The sequence below is a fragment of the Oryzias latipes genome, chromosome 2 (assembly GCF_053564925.1).
Source record: "Oryzias latipes strain Hd-rR chromosome 2, Olatipes_Hd-rR_3.1".
In the NCBI taxonomy this organism is placed as follows: Eukaryota; Metazoa; Chordata; class Actinopteri; order Beloniformes; family Adrianichthyidae; genus Oryzias; species Oryzias latipes.
The window spans coordinates 31,797,512-31,812,093 of NC_136238.1; the positions used below are offsets into that span (position 1 = coordinate 31,797,512).

The 14,582-nt window shown below is 42.3% G+C and overlaps 1 protein-coding gene across 1 annotated transcript in view; it reads left to right on the top strand.

Moving 5' to 3' along the window:
- The window catches only part of LOC144986665 (NACHT, LRR and PYD domains-containing protein 12-like), a 515,000-nt gene that overhangs the window by 297,243 nt on the left and 203,175 nt on the right, over positions 1 to 14,582 (top strand). The window lies entirely within an intron of this gene.

Below are 14,582 nucleotides of genomic sequence, written 5' to 3' on the forward strand. Positions count from 1 at the left end.
CATTATGCCGTCTCTAGCTTTTGTGCAGCGTGTCGTTTATTCATTATTTTTTTGGTTGAATATGATTTGTCAATGATTGGGCCACCTGACATTTGCTGTGGCTTTGGTTCTATGGTCATCCGTTCATCTTGTGTTCTTGTTCTGGGTAGTTCGATCCTGGGCCCCGTGTTCCTGTTCTGGATTTTCGTGTTTTGCGTTTGATCTTTCCCTCTCTATGCTTGGAGTGGTTTTGTTATGATGACTGTCGTGTCTTCAGGCTCCCTCCACTTGTTCTTCTGAGGCTGCGCCTTCTGGTTTTGGGGAAAAGGATTTAAGAAGAGTGGTTTGTGTTTGTCCGGCTGCCAGAATCCACAGCTGATGGTTTTTAAGGGGTCGTCCGGTTATGAGAGATTTCAGACTTGGAGATTATATTAAGGCTGTTTCAATAGTGAATGATAGTATTGTGTCATCGGTTGACTTGGTTAATGTTTAAATAACACCTTGAGCAATTTCTACCCTGACCGTAGGAAATATATCACTTGCGCTCTCAAGCTTAGTTAAAGAGTTAAATCTTGTGTCCACAAGTCAGTCTTCTTCTCCCTTGCTTAAGCAGATGACACTCTGCTAGATGCTTCCCCATTTAGAGGCTTTTTATACTCCCCCTTTAAATGCTTAAGGTTCAGTCTAGCAAAAATACTATCAAAACCTATGATCCCTCATGGCTCTCAAGTTCTGTTTTGCAGTATCCAGACGCCCCTGGCTAATTAAAATTCAGTAGTCTTTACTTGTTGTCCACCAATTTGAGAACCAATAATATCAAAAATAAAGCGTCAAATCCAGCCGAGCTGCAATCCTTTGCTACGTGGGATGTTGACCTTCCTCATCTACAAATCTCCTTGGCTATTATTCCCATCACCTACTCCTCGATGACCTCCTGAAGGTGCATCCCTCTGAAACTGTCAAAGGTTACTTTTCTTATCATTGGAGTATATAAAAAATTGGAGTTAAGTTTTCGTGCAGGTTCTATATTTCACTATCATTTCACTGTTGGAATTTGTGATTATGGTGGTTTCTATGGTGCGATAATTCCACAATGGGTCTTTACCTTACCTCTACTAAATTTCACTTTCTCAGATTTGTTCTTTAAAAGCACTGTTATTTAATTTATCTCAAGCATTTTGAAACTGATCAGTTTCTGGGTTATTTATACATTCTTGTCAAGACTAATACTGCTTGTCTTTATCTATGCATCGCATCCTGAGCCTGCGAACCCCTATCTAACCCCGATCAGCTTCTCCGTTTCCAGAAAATGATGTCACCCCTGCATTCCTTGATCTGGTGCTGCAACGATGACTGCTCGATGTACCTATTGCTGCACTGAAAGTGAAGGGGCGGTGGACCTCCTCTGCATTCCAATGACACTTCTGACTGAATTAATCAATCAATGTCAACAGCAGAATGAATGTAAATTCTTCGATTATAGATGTCAAAAGAAAATTATTGCCAGGTGGAAGCCTCAAAATTTAGGATGTTCTAAGTTGTATCATAATATGCGCTGGAGCTCGAATTTGGTTCTAAGCTCATTTGTTTGTAGTATGCCAATGAGCATAGTAATTATGGGCGTTGAACTCGGTCTTAATATTTGGATGGAACCTCAAGTAAATGGATGTTCTTTGAGCGCGTATAATTGGTATGCCAAAGGGAGAAAATTATGGCCATTAAGCTCGTTTGTTGTACTGTCGTTGGGAGCTTCGAAATAATGGATGTTACTTAAGCTCGTGTAAATATAGTTGCCAACATGGAAGAAGTTTATGGCCATCAAGCTTGTTCTTAATTTAATGGAAGTTTGAATAATGAACGTTACTTAAGCATGTCATAATACACCATTGGAAGCATTGGATCGGATGTTAAGTTAGTGTCTCATACGGGTTGTTCTTGGCGGTTTTAAATTATAGTTCCGCACAGCGTTTTGCGGACGTGAGCTTTACGTTCTAAGATAAGGTATGAGTAATTCTTATGTTGGCTCCCCTTTTATTTCTTTCCCTCTCTCTTTCAGATAGTATGTACCTCTAGTGGTTTCCACAAACGGGAGCGACCCTACGGTCAATGGTGCCGGGTCACACACAGCAGATCCACTAGATAGCATGTTCCCTTCATGGCGCTGTACTCGATCGGGGGCGGCCCAACGGTCAATGGTGCCGGGTCACATATAGCAGATCCACTAGTTAGCATATTCCCTTCGTGGCGCTGTACTCGAACAGGGGCGGCCCAACGGTCAATGATGCCGGGTCACACATAGCAGATCCACTAGATAGCGTGTTCCTTTCGTGGCGCTGTACTCGAACGGGGGTGGGGGGCCCCAACGGTCAATGGTGCCGGGTCACACATAGTCATACTGGGAAATGAATTTAAAATGGAATGCCGTCGAAAACACACCCAATCTTATTACACACTGATTATACATTCACATTTTTCTTCTTCTGGATGATCTTGGTGTTGGGGGTTTTGCTACCCGAAAGTTTTATGGAAATTTCTCATGGAATTGAACGGAGCCTTACGCCAAACGAAAAGATGTGAATGCCAACTTAAAGAATGTGGAAAATTAAGTATGTCAAATAAATATTTCTTACTGCAAGAGTTGTTTGAAATGAACATCATTTAGAACCGAAGATCAAAATCGACAAAAGTGATACAAACACAAAGATTTATATAGAAAGAAAGAAATGGGGTTTGTTACTTCAAACAAGTTTCCATCAAAATTCTGGTTACGTTCAGTAGTAACGTAACAAAAAAACATAAACCTCAGTGTTGTCGGGTTCCACTGTGGTACAGTGGTTAGCGCTCTTGCCTCAAAGCAAGAAGGCACTCGGTTCAAGTCCTGGTTGGAGGATCTGAAAACAATAGAGTTTGCATGTTTGCCCCTGTGCATGTGTGAGTTTCCTCTGGGGACTCCAGCTTCCATCCAAACATACTTCATAGATCAATTGGTTGGTCTAAATTGTCCCTAGATGTGAATGTGAGAGTACATGGGCCCTGTGACAGACTGGATGCAGGATGTCCCCTGCCTTCGTGATCCCAAAAGGGAACAAACAGCTTAGAAGAGGATTCACATGAAAATGTTCTCCACAGTTTCTCCATCCTAAAAGTTCTGCAACACTTTGTTTTAAATCATTGCATATTGAAGCCGCTTTGCTGCGCTGCAGAATTTGTTGATTCATGGTGATTCCATTAGTTAGTGGATTTAAAAGAAAATCTTTTTTCACTCAATGGTTACTAGCTCACATGCCTTGACAAATTAAAAACTGAAGTCACTTCTTTTAGCCTAAAACAACAATGAAATTATGACAAAAAATCTTAAAGATATTTACAAAACATTTCTCATAATGTACACACTTTGACAACATAAACAGTGTCTTAGCAGAAACTACAACAATGGTCAACTCAATATTTTTCCCGGACAAAAAACATTGTTTTATTTAAACCTATACAATAAATTCACTAAATTAAACTAAGTCTTGAAATATTCCAACATTTTCCTTTTTAGTATAAAAAAAAATTTCTTTCTTCTAAAAACGAAAAAGAAAAAAAAAAGACTAAATGGCCTTTTAACAATATTTTCCCATATACTGTACAAGTTTTTCTGTTTTTGAAGTTGAGATTTTTCTCTAAATCCTTTATATAATTTTTTTTGTTACAAAAGAAAAGCTTCTCAACTGTGTGTTCTAATGTATTTTACTAAATGACATTTATGACAGCCTTTTATCAGCCATAAAAACTATCTCTCACCTGTATGAGTTTTCATGTGTGTTTTTAGAGTAGGTATTCGACTTAAACTGGCTTCACATTTATTGCAAGGGAAAAGCTTCTCTCCTGTGAGTTCTCATGTGCGTTTTGAGATGAGACATTTGACTAAAACTTGAATCACATTCTTTACAAGTAAAAAGCTTGTCTCCTGTGTGAGTTCTCATGTGTCTTTTGACATGATCTATACGACTAAAACTTGTATCACATTCTTTACAAGAAAAAGGCTTTTCTCCTGTGTGAGTTCTCATGTGTATTTTAAGTTTTGATTTTTCACTAAAACTTTTATCACATTCTTTACAAGAAAAAGGCTTTTCTCCTGTGTGAGTTCTGATGTGTGATTTGAGACTATCTATACGACTAAAACTTGTATCACATTCTTTACAAGAAAAAGGCTTTTCTCCTGTGTGAGTTCTCATGTGTATTTTGAGTTTTGATTTTTCACTAAAACGTTTATCACATTCTTTACAAGTAAAAGGTTTTTCTCCTGTGTGAGTTCTCATGTGTGTTTTGAGATTAGATATTTTACTAACACTTTTTTTACATTCTTTACATGTAAAAGGCATCTCCCCTGTGTGAGTTCTCATATGTATTTTAAGACTAGCCACATGACGAAAACTTGTATCACATTCTTTACAAGTAAAAGGTCTTTCTCCTGTGTGAGTTCTCATGTGTGTTTTGAGATGATCTATACGACTAAAACTTTTATCACATTCTTTACAAGAAAAAAGCTTCTCTCCTGTGTGAGTTCTCATGTGTGCTTTGAGATTAGATGTATTACGAAAATATTTTTTACATTCTTGACAAGAAAAAGGCTTTTCTCCTGTGTGAGTTCTCATGTGTGCTTTGAGATGATATATTTGACTAAAACTTTTTTTACATTCTTTACAAGAAAAAGGCTTCTCCCCTGTCCGAGTTCTCATGTGTATTTTAAAACTAGCCACATGACGAAAACTTGAATCACATTCTTCGCATGAAAAAGGCCTTTTTCCTGTGTGCATGCTCATGTGTGTTTTTAGACTAGACATTTGACTAAAACTTGAATCACATTCTTTACACATAAAGGGCTTTTCGCCTGTATGAGTTGTCCTGTGTTTTTTGAGATTAGATTTATAACTAAAACTTTTTTCACAGTTTTTACAAGAAAATGTTTTCTTACCTGTATGAGTTTTCATGTGAAATTTCAACTGAGACTGCCCACTAAACCTTTTACCACATTTTTTACATGCACAATATCTTTCATCGTACCCATTTTGGACATGACTTTTGTCTCTTCTCTTCCTCTGATCTCTGTTCTGTGGGTCTGTCTCTTCATCTGTATTTGATGTTGATTCTGTCTCTTCATCTGTAGTTGATGTTGATTCTTCATGTTGGTTTCCTTCTTCATCCTGATTATTAGTTACATTAAAGCTCTGCTGATTGTTTAGATCTGCTTCAATGTTCTCATTGTCCTCATAAGTAGGAATCTCCATCAAGGTAACAGTCTCCTGCTTCAGATCAAGCTGATCTTCATCCTGACTGATGCAGAGTCCCCCCAGTTCCTCTTTAATCTGTGGTGGTTCTGGTTCCTCTTTAATCTGTTGAAGTTGTTGTTCCCCTTGTTCCTCTTCGGTTTGTGGAGGTTCTGGTTCCTCATGATCCACTCTGAAGTTCTTCTGCTGATTTTTTAGATCTGCTTTATTGTTCTCATTTTCCTCATAAGTAGGAATCTCCATCAAGGTATCAGTCTCCTGCTTCAGATCAAGCTGATCTTCATCCTGACTGATGAAGACTTTCCCTGGTTCCTCTTTAATCTGTGGAGGTTCTGGTTCCTCTTGTACCTCTTTAATCAGTGAAGGATCAGGTTCCTTCTGTTGCTCTTCACTTTGAGCAGGTTCTGGTACCTTCTGTTGCACTCTTAAATTCCTCTGCTGGTTGCAGAGATCTTCCTCTTCAGTCATCCAATGCTGGGGGAGAACTGCAGGAATACAAACACAAGAAAAATCCCTTGTATACTTTCAAAATACATTGGTGTTTGTCAATACACAAACTAAGTCAAAATCTGCTCAGTCAGAAACCTTATAGTTTAAATCTTTAAATATAAAATGTGAAAAACTGTTCATTCCAGGGGTGCTGGAATGAACTTCCTTTTATAGTCTCTTATCAGGGTGATGGGGGGGGGGGGGATAGCCTGCCTTGCATCTTCGGGGGAGGATCTACTTGGCAGTGGTCCCCCTACCGTGGTTGCCGTATGGAATTGCCCCCCCCCCCTCTCGCTTTTATTTGCACCGTAGACATGTAGGGCCCTTAGTAAGGAGGGTGCTTGGACATCACTGCTATCAAGCAGCAGATGTCCCTTAGCGCCCTACCTGCCAATTTTAACTGCACTGTAGACATTTAGGGCCCTTGGTGGGGAGGGTGATGAGACATCACTGTGAGTAATCAGGAGACGTCCCCTCAGTGCCCTACCTGCCAATTTTGACTGCAACCCCTTAGTACACACACCCTTTACTCCTCCAACTACACATTCCAACATAAACGCACACACATGCACACATTTCACAAGGAAGGTGGGACCTTGGACCATCTGTCCCCTACCCCATCCCTGGAAAGGGGTACTGGGCCTTTGGCGATGGCGGTCGTGTTCCCTGTGTGCTGGTTTCCTGAGCCCGGCGGCCCTCTCTCCACGCAGGGAGAGGGATCCCTGAGCTTTCTGGCAAGGCCAAGAGGAATTTCAAGAGGAAGGCCAAGAAAGCTCAGGGCAAGGGATCACATCACACCTGAGCCGGGGGGGTGTCCGCGTCCCTGTGTTGTGGGTTCTGGTCCTTGCCCTCAAGCGTTGGGCCTTGCCAAATTTCCAAATGTGGACGAGCCATGTTTACAACACCCCTAGTGTTGACCCCTTCTTCTCCTGGATGTCTTCCTCCTGGGCGGGGGCAGCTGGCCCCTTGCCTTGCTCCTTCATGGACCAACCGTGGGCCGGGTGGGTGGCTGCATGGAGCATGGGGCGGGTCTCCCTTGGGGGGCCCTGGCTCGCACCTGGGGTTCGGGCAGGGGGATGCCCAGAACTCTTGGGGTGATGATGACATGCTCGTCTGGGGCTGTGGGCACTCTTCTGGGGCGGGGCCCTGCGTTGGGTCCTGGCTGCGTGGCAGGGGGCTGCTCTCCTGGTTGAGCTGGACCTGCACTCTCTGCCCTCCCTGCTCTCTGGCTTTGGGGGTTTTGGGGCTCCGTGTGTGGTCCTGCTGGCCCTGGCCTGGGTGGCGGATGCAATCGCCTGGGGGGCGGTTGGTCTCCATCTGCTGCCGTGCGTGCTCTGGGGGGCTCTGGCTTCTTGGGGTCTTGGTGTAGGGATGGCAGGGCACTCCCCCTTCTTTTTTTCACCTTCCATTATAGATTTTTAGAGGAACATAAACACTCACATGAGCACAGGTGTTAGCTCACCTTTGTACTAATATTTTGCGTGCTTGAATGAAATATTTCACACTAGTTCAGGGGTGGGCAAACTACGACCCGCGATCTGGATGCACCCCGTCTCCATGTTTGGTCAGGCCCACTAAACAATATCAGAGACCCGTGTTTTTTTTTAATCTGCCCACATGATCAAGACGTGACATTTTATCCCCCCCTTCTGCAGTCTGTGGTCCAACCTGAAACCCTCTAAAATCTCTGTCAAACAGAACAGAAGACAGTCTTCCCTTTCTACAACGCAGTTCATCTTTACCAGTTTAGCTCATTCTTTAAGATCAATTATGCTGCTTTTTTTATACAGCACCCTGCTCTGTGTCCTGGTTGGCTGGAGACCATGTCAATCAATCTCCTCAGTCCGTGCCGTGTCTCCTGTACAGAAACGCGGAGCTCTTAAGATCTACAGAAATCTTTGATCCATCAGATCCATGAAAGTTTGAGATTTCAAACAAGAGAAAAGGAAAAAAATGTTCATGTCTGTCTGAGAAAAGTGTATTTAGGCAGTGAGGAGTTTTACTGTCATAAACTTCTGGAATCAGACTCCTTGGATTTCAGCGATCATGGTTATTTTTAGAACGAAACTCCTGCAATAAACAAGGGAACTCTGTACTGGTGAAAAGGTAACGCCGATATATGATTAGCTGCAGCAGACACGTAGAAACTTTCTTTTTCATAATTACTGGATGAGGAACAGACGCGCAGGACACAGCGCAGCTGCGCAAACCGTGAGAAGTGACGCAGCCCTCAAAGTCTCAGCAGAATTATGACGGGAGAGGATTGACTATCAGAAAACCAGTGGAGGGAGACCAAAGATCCAAACAGTCATCGTCATAACAAAACCACTCAAAGCATCGAGAATTAGAGATCAAAAACAAGACAGAAAAATCCAGAACAACAGGAACACGAAGGTCCATCAAGAAGATGCAACACAAAGGGGAGCCCATAGGATTACACCAACCCAGCAGAGTCTGACAAATGTACTCGAAAACATGACTGATATGACAGCCGAAAACTAAACTGATACAAAACACTTTGAGTGCCACCTAAAGCCAAAAGATGAGGCCAAACAGTGAGAACATCAGCAATATCAGCTTCCCCCAGCCATGCATTGCGTCTGGTGGAATTAATCATGGAGATGGCCTGGTCAGCCAAGTGCAAAAACAAAAAAACGGAAGGATCACGAGGAATCAGGCTGCTGATGCATAAAATGGATGAACCGCGAGGTGCCAACAGTTCTCACATACAGTCACCTTGATGGCAGTGATGCCAAGCTGCTGTTGGAAAAGTTTCCTCAACCGGGAGGTTAAGTTGGTTCCCTGGTCTGTCAGAATTTCATCAGGTATTCCTACCCTGGAGAAAAACTGAATTAACGCTCTCATGACTGCAGGAGCTGTAATGGTGTGCATGGGAATAGCTTCTAGGAACCGTGTAGCATAATCACAGCAGGATTTACTCGTGACTAGGGATGGGTATTGTTAAAGTTTTAACGGTACTACTACTCTTATTGATAATGCTTATCGATCCGGCATTTTAACGGTACTCTTATCGATACTTTTTGAGGATGAAAAATAAACAAATAAATAACAAATTAGGAACAAAAGGTTTTATTTCCTCATTATGCAATAGCATTGTTTTTTCACAAAACATTTTACTTTATACATGACAATGTTCCAATAAAAACATGGAATGCAATGTTGATGTGCTAGACCAGGGTCGGCAACCTGAACCTCTCCAAGAGCCATTTGGATCAGTTTCCCACTGAGATGAAAGCACAGGGAGCCGCTACACTTGGGGTGTTAGAAAAAAGGTTTTTGCCGATATATAGTGATAGTTAATTTGGCAATACTTGTATTGATTAAAAATGCTGTCAGGATATATATTTAATTATTTGTATTCTTTATGAGAGTGATGTTTCCTTTGATCTTTTGTCCATTTTCCATAACATTGAATAGACTATTCTGTCTGTCAAACACACAGAGTTAAGATGAGTGAGATGATGGAAACAAATTCACTTTCAAGCAGACTCCTTTGTCTTTATTGTCTTTAAATCCAGAAAACCCAATCCATTATATTAATTTTATGGATGACAACTATGTTTTAATAGGAAGCAGCTGTTAGTTTATTGCGGGTCTGGAATCATAAGCGGATGAGTCCCGCATAATATGATCATTGTAGCAGCAAGGTGACAGGATATTTAACTCATTTTACGCGGAAATGGGTGGTCTTAGTCTAGGGGGATAAAAGGATTTTCTATTTTTTTGGGCACTCACTGCGAGATCGCCACTGACTCTGCCGGCGTTCACAGATGCAGACATGCCCCCTCCGTGTGCTTATGCTGCTTTCTTCGTTCTGCCTGCCCCGTACTACCTGACGCTGTTAAAGTCACCACGACCCTCTGAGAACATGGTGGTTATTTTACAAAAACACAGAGAGCCGCCGTATTTCGGACCATTAGCTCTTTCTTCCATCCTATAACTTTGGTAGCATTCCTTTGCGAGCGTGTCACGTACTGTTGGAACAACAGCCCCGCTCCCCGTGCACACAAATAGTCAGACAGACCTCTCTTCTTCAGAGAGAATAGCAAGATTAATAGAATCATTAATTAAAGGAAAATTGACTGACTTGTAGAGTTAATTATGGCAGATAACGTTTATATCTTGTGGGAGACAAAAAAAAAGCGACTTCTCCAGTACCGATAGCAGAACCGTTAAGGTCAGATCTTAACAATACTGCAGTCTTGAAGAATGTTGCCCCGGGGCTCGCTCAATACTGGGGCACAGTACCCATCCCGACTCGTGACCACTGCTGCTCTCAGATAAAGGTCCAACAATGTCCATGGCTATTCTCCTGAACAGTGTGGAAATGATAGGAAGTGGGTGCAGTAATGCTCTGTCTTACTTATGTGTGATGGCAGTTTTCTGGCAAGTAGGACATGTTGCATAGTACGTCTGAATTATCAGTGTACTAGGGGTGTCACGATTTTGACTTTAAATCAAAATCGATCGAAATTAAGTCACAATCTCGAACTTCGAATTAAAAAATGGAATCGTCGATGCTGCCACGCCCCCATGTTGCGTCCGGTTACTTGCCAAGCGTTGAAAAACACTTGTGTTGAAGTGCTGCGAGTCAACCTCCTCTAACAGCTGCTCAAAAGATAGCATGGCAACTGCAGATGCAGGAGACCCATCAACAGAACTTTAATCCCCTCCCCTTTCACGGAAGACGCTGGTGTGGAAGTATTTTGGATTTCCAGTGAGTTATGTTGACAACGTTCGCGTTGTCGAAAAAAAAAAACAAGAACAACTGTTTGCCAGCTCTGCTATGTGCGTGTACTATATTCTCTCACTGGCAGCACGACTGACATGACAGGTCATCTCCACACGCGCCACAAAAACATAGATTTATCTGTTAAACCAGTGCTTCTCAAATAGTGGGGCGCGCCCAGATGCAATGCCGGGGGGAACGCGCAGTAGCAGCAGTCTTAGGCAAAGGGTGCGTAAATTTAACGGGGGTCTGCTGTGACAGCGGCTCAGTGCTTGGAAAACAACCTGGTCCACTGTTGTTTTCTTATTACCGTATTTTCCGGACTATAAGTCGCACCGGAGTATAAGTCGCACCAGCCCAAAAATGCATTATAAAGTAGAAAAAAACACAGATAAGTCGCACTGGACTATAAGTCGCATTTTAACTTTCATAACCTTATATGACACAATCATAGCAGATTGTTAATCTAATAATTTCACAGTAATTTTTTCTCAAACTTATTTATTTATTCCTTTCATGAAGCATCATTGGCTAACTAATACTCTGTTTTCATCCTGTATTTGTAGAAACAGTTTTCACTTTTATTGCATTTCTGAATCTATGAAGTCATTGGAAAATAGAATATTATGTTGTTAGCCTTCAAGATCTTACTGTAAAAAAAAGTTTGCTGATTCTCTGAGTCACTTAACATACCTCATACATCAAATTGACCCAGGAACATCATCTCTGTTCCTCACAAATGAACATAACAGGAGGGTTAACAATGTATTTATTTTCAATTTATTTCTAATATAAGTCGCTGCGGAGTATAAGTCGCACCCCTTGCCAAACTATGAAAAAAAGTGCGACTTATAGTCCGGAAAATACGGTATCTGTTAATCACATTAACATTGTTTTTTTTTACAAAACATTTCACTTTATACATGAGAATGTTCCAGACAGGATATTTATTTAATTATTTTTATTCTTTATGAGCGTGATGTTTCCTTTGATCTTTTGTCCATTTTCCTCAACCTTGAAAAGACTTTTCTGTCTGTCAAACAGAAAACTGTGTGTACTAAGGGGTTGTTAAGTGAGATGATGGAAATAAATTCACTTTAGTGCAGACTCATTTCAATTTATTTATTTATTTTTCTTTAAATCCAGTGAACCCAATTAATTATATCAATTTTATGGATGACAACTATTGTTAGGTAATAATTACTATTAAGTTTTAGGAAGCAGCTGTCAGCTTGTTGCGGATCTGGATCCATAAGCGATGAGTCTAAGGCCCGCCTTTCTACCTGTTCATTGTTTGCTCCACGAGCACCCCCCACCACCACCACCACCCCCACCACAGACAGCGCAATTTACGGTCATCGTAACAGCAAGGTGACAGGATTGTAGGAGCTCCTTGACGCAAACTTCATTAATTTTACACGGAAATGGGTGTTCTTATAGGGGGATAAAATGATTTTTTTGGGGAGGCGCTCACGTGTCCCCTACAAGATCACCACTGACTGTGTGTGCATTGCCTTGTCTTGTGTGTGTGCGCGCGGCGCGTACTGTCTGAACAACAGCCCAGCCCCCCCGCACGCAAATAGCCAGACAGACCTCTCCAGCGAGAATAGCGAAATTAATGTCATCATTAATTAACGGACAATTGACTGACTTGATGAGTTAACAATGGCAGATAATGTTTATATTTTGTGGGACACAAAAAAAAATGCGTCTTCTCCAATACCGATAGCAGAACCGTTGAGGTCAGATCTTAACGATACTGCGGTCTTGAAGAATGTGGCACCGGGGCTTGTTCAATACCGGGGCTTGTTCAATACCGGGGCTCTGTACCCATCCCTAATTACAACGTAATATTCTTTATTAACAAATAACAGTAACAACTAACTACTACCTATCTAACTAATGAACTAACTATGTAGGTGTTGTAGATTGACTGTGTGTGAGCGCAGAGCGTCTTGGGTAGGACTAGGAAGAAGGAGCGCACACGTGTGTTGGGGGTGCGTATTGATTCTTCTGCAGCAGACCGCTCTCTAGCTGCACGCGAGTTTTACCTGTGCTCTCTGGTAAAGACATCTTCTCAGAATATTATATATTGCCCAGTAATAAACAGACTGCAGACACTTTGTCACCTTTCCGGTGGCCATGAAGCCTGACACCCATGAAGAACGCGGGGCAGGAGGCTCCACCTTTTTCTACAGACACGTAACTTTGCGCTGCACAAAATAGTTCCCAAACAAAACATGTAGTGATATTCCATGAAATCTAACAGTGCGTGTTCATGATTGGTGTTACAGAGTGAAGGAGAAAAGTAAGAAGCTGAGATATGCGTTCTACTTGGGTATACGTAGCGTGTTTTAGTGCCCGACCTGACCCCCCCCCCCCCCCCCCCACACACACACACACACACAGGTAGACCCCCGCTCCCTCCCACCAGTCACCAGCCCACCATTAATTGACATACACTGCGGTCCAGCAACTGGCAGAAAGTGGGGGGCGCTGGTCACCCGCAGCTCTGTGCACGTGTCGTGAATGTAATCTTCCCACCCCAAGCCCGCATCTATTTTGTTTAGGTATCCATGATATGGAGTAGCAAGAAGTCAATGATAAACTTAAGACAGGGGAACTGAAAAGGCAAACACGCACCGCCGCGGCTGCAGTATTTCCCGCGTAATGAAGCGAGTGCGCATCAAGATCTCTCTTTCACTCTCTTTGTCTGGCCTCTTATTCTGTGTTCCAGCGTTATTTCGTTGTGCAAATGCTTTTATCATGTAGGGAGGAACCTATGCGCAGCGCTTCCAGCGGAATTCTACGCCACATCAGCGAGCTTATATGCGCGCGGCTGCAGCGACCACTCTGTTCGAAAGAAAATAACTTTCATGATCATAAAAATATGTAGATTATTTTACCTTCAAGAAACCTGGCGGGGTTTTTTTCTACCAAAAATACTATGGGATATATTGAAATTTCGGGTTTGCTTCGGGCTCGGGCCTGCAAATCAAGTTAATTGGTCGGGTTCGGGCGAGTTCGGCTTTAATGCCCGCGGGCCTGTGTCGGTTCGGGCTGGAGTTTTTAGGCCCAATCTTACCTCTAACGAGGATCGCCGTTTCCAGACCAGTGAATCAAAATGAGAAAATGAGCCAAAGATGCTGCATAAAAATGACAAGTAAAACGTCCATAGATGAGAGACAGGTCCTACGAAGAACCAATCCAAACGCTGGTTAAACTATCGAATGTACACAGCAGCTTTAACAGAAAGAAAAAAAAAACAGAGCCAGCCTAATAGAGTCAGCAACAAGTCTACCTGAATGGAAATTGCACGGAAAGCAGTTTCTCAAAAAAAAAATACAATTGAAGTGGACAATACATTGCAAAGTCTTCATTAAATCAAATGGCCGACCTAAACAGGCAAAGGTCATCACAATCAAAGAAAGTGAAGAACTGCACAAATTTTAATAGAAAATAATGTTTTAGTCAGCACATCCTTACCAAAAATGAAAAAATACACAACAATGGATGTAGACACTGACCCAGATCCAATATCTTTAACAATTCCTTTATTTTTTCCATCTTTAAAGGTTTTATTGAAAGTCTTTGAACAGTCCCTGAAAAGACAAGAACAACTGATACAAGAACTGACACAAGAACAGGCTGATAACTCCACCTGGTCGGGAGGAAGTGGGTGAAGATGGCATGAGGTCTCAGAGCTAAGCCAAGGCTAACTCAACACCAGCTCCCTCTACCCAGCATCTTCTAACCCCAATCATCATGTTCAGCACTGGCTTGCCACAGGGCTGTGTGTTGAGTGCCTTTCTCTCTATCATCAATCACAACTGCAAACCCTTGCATGGACCTAAGAACATCCTTAAGCTTGTAGGTGACAAAACAGTAATTGGCCTCATCAGCAACACATTACCGGACCTTCTAAAGACAGGAGATGAGAGGTAAAGGCAAACAGATACATATTCCAGGGCTCCAGACTGCGACCAAATGGTCGCATTTTGCGACCAAAATTTGAGTGTGCGACTGAATTTTACATCCAGTCGCACATGTGCGACCAGTAAATTTGCCTCCCCCAGCCTCCGTATTTTTTA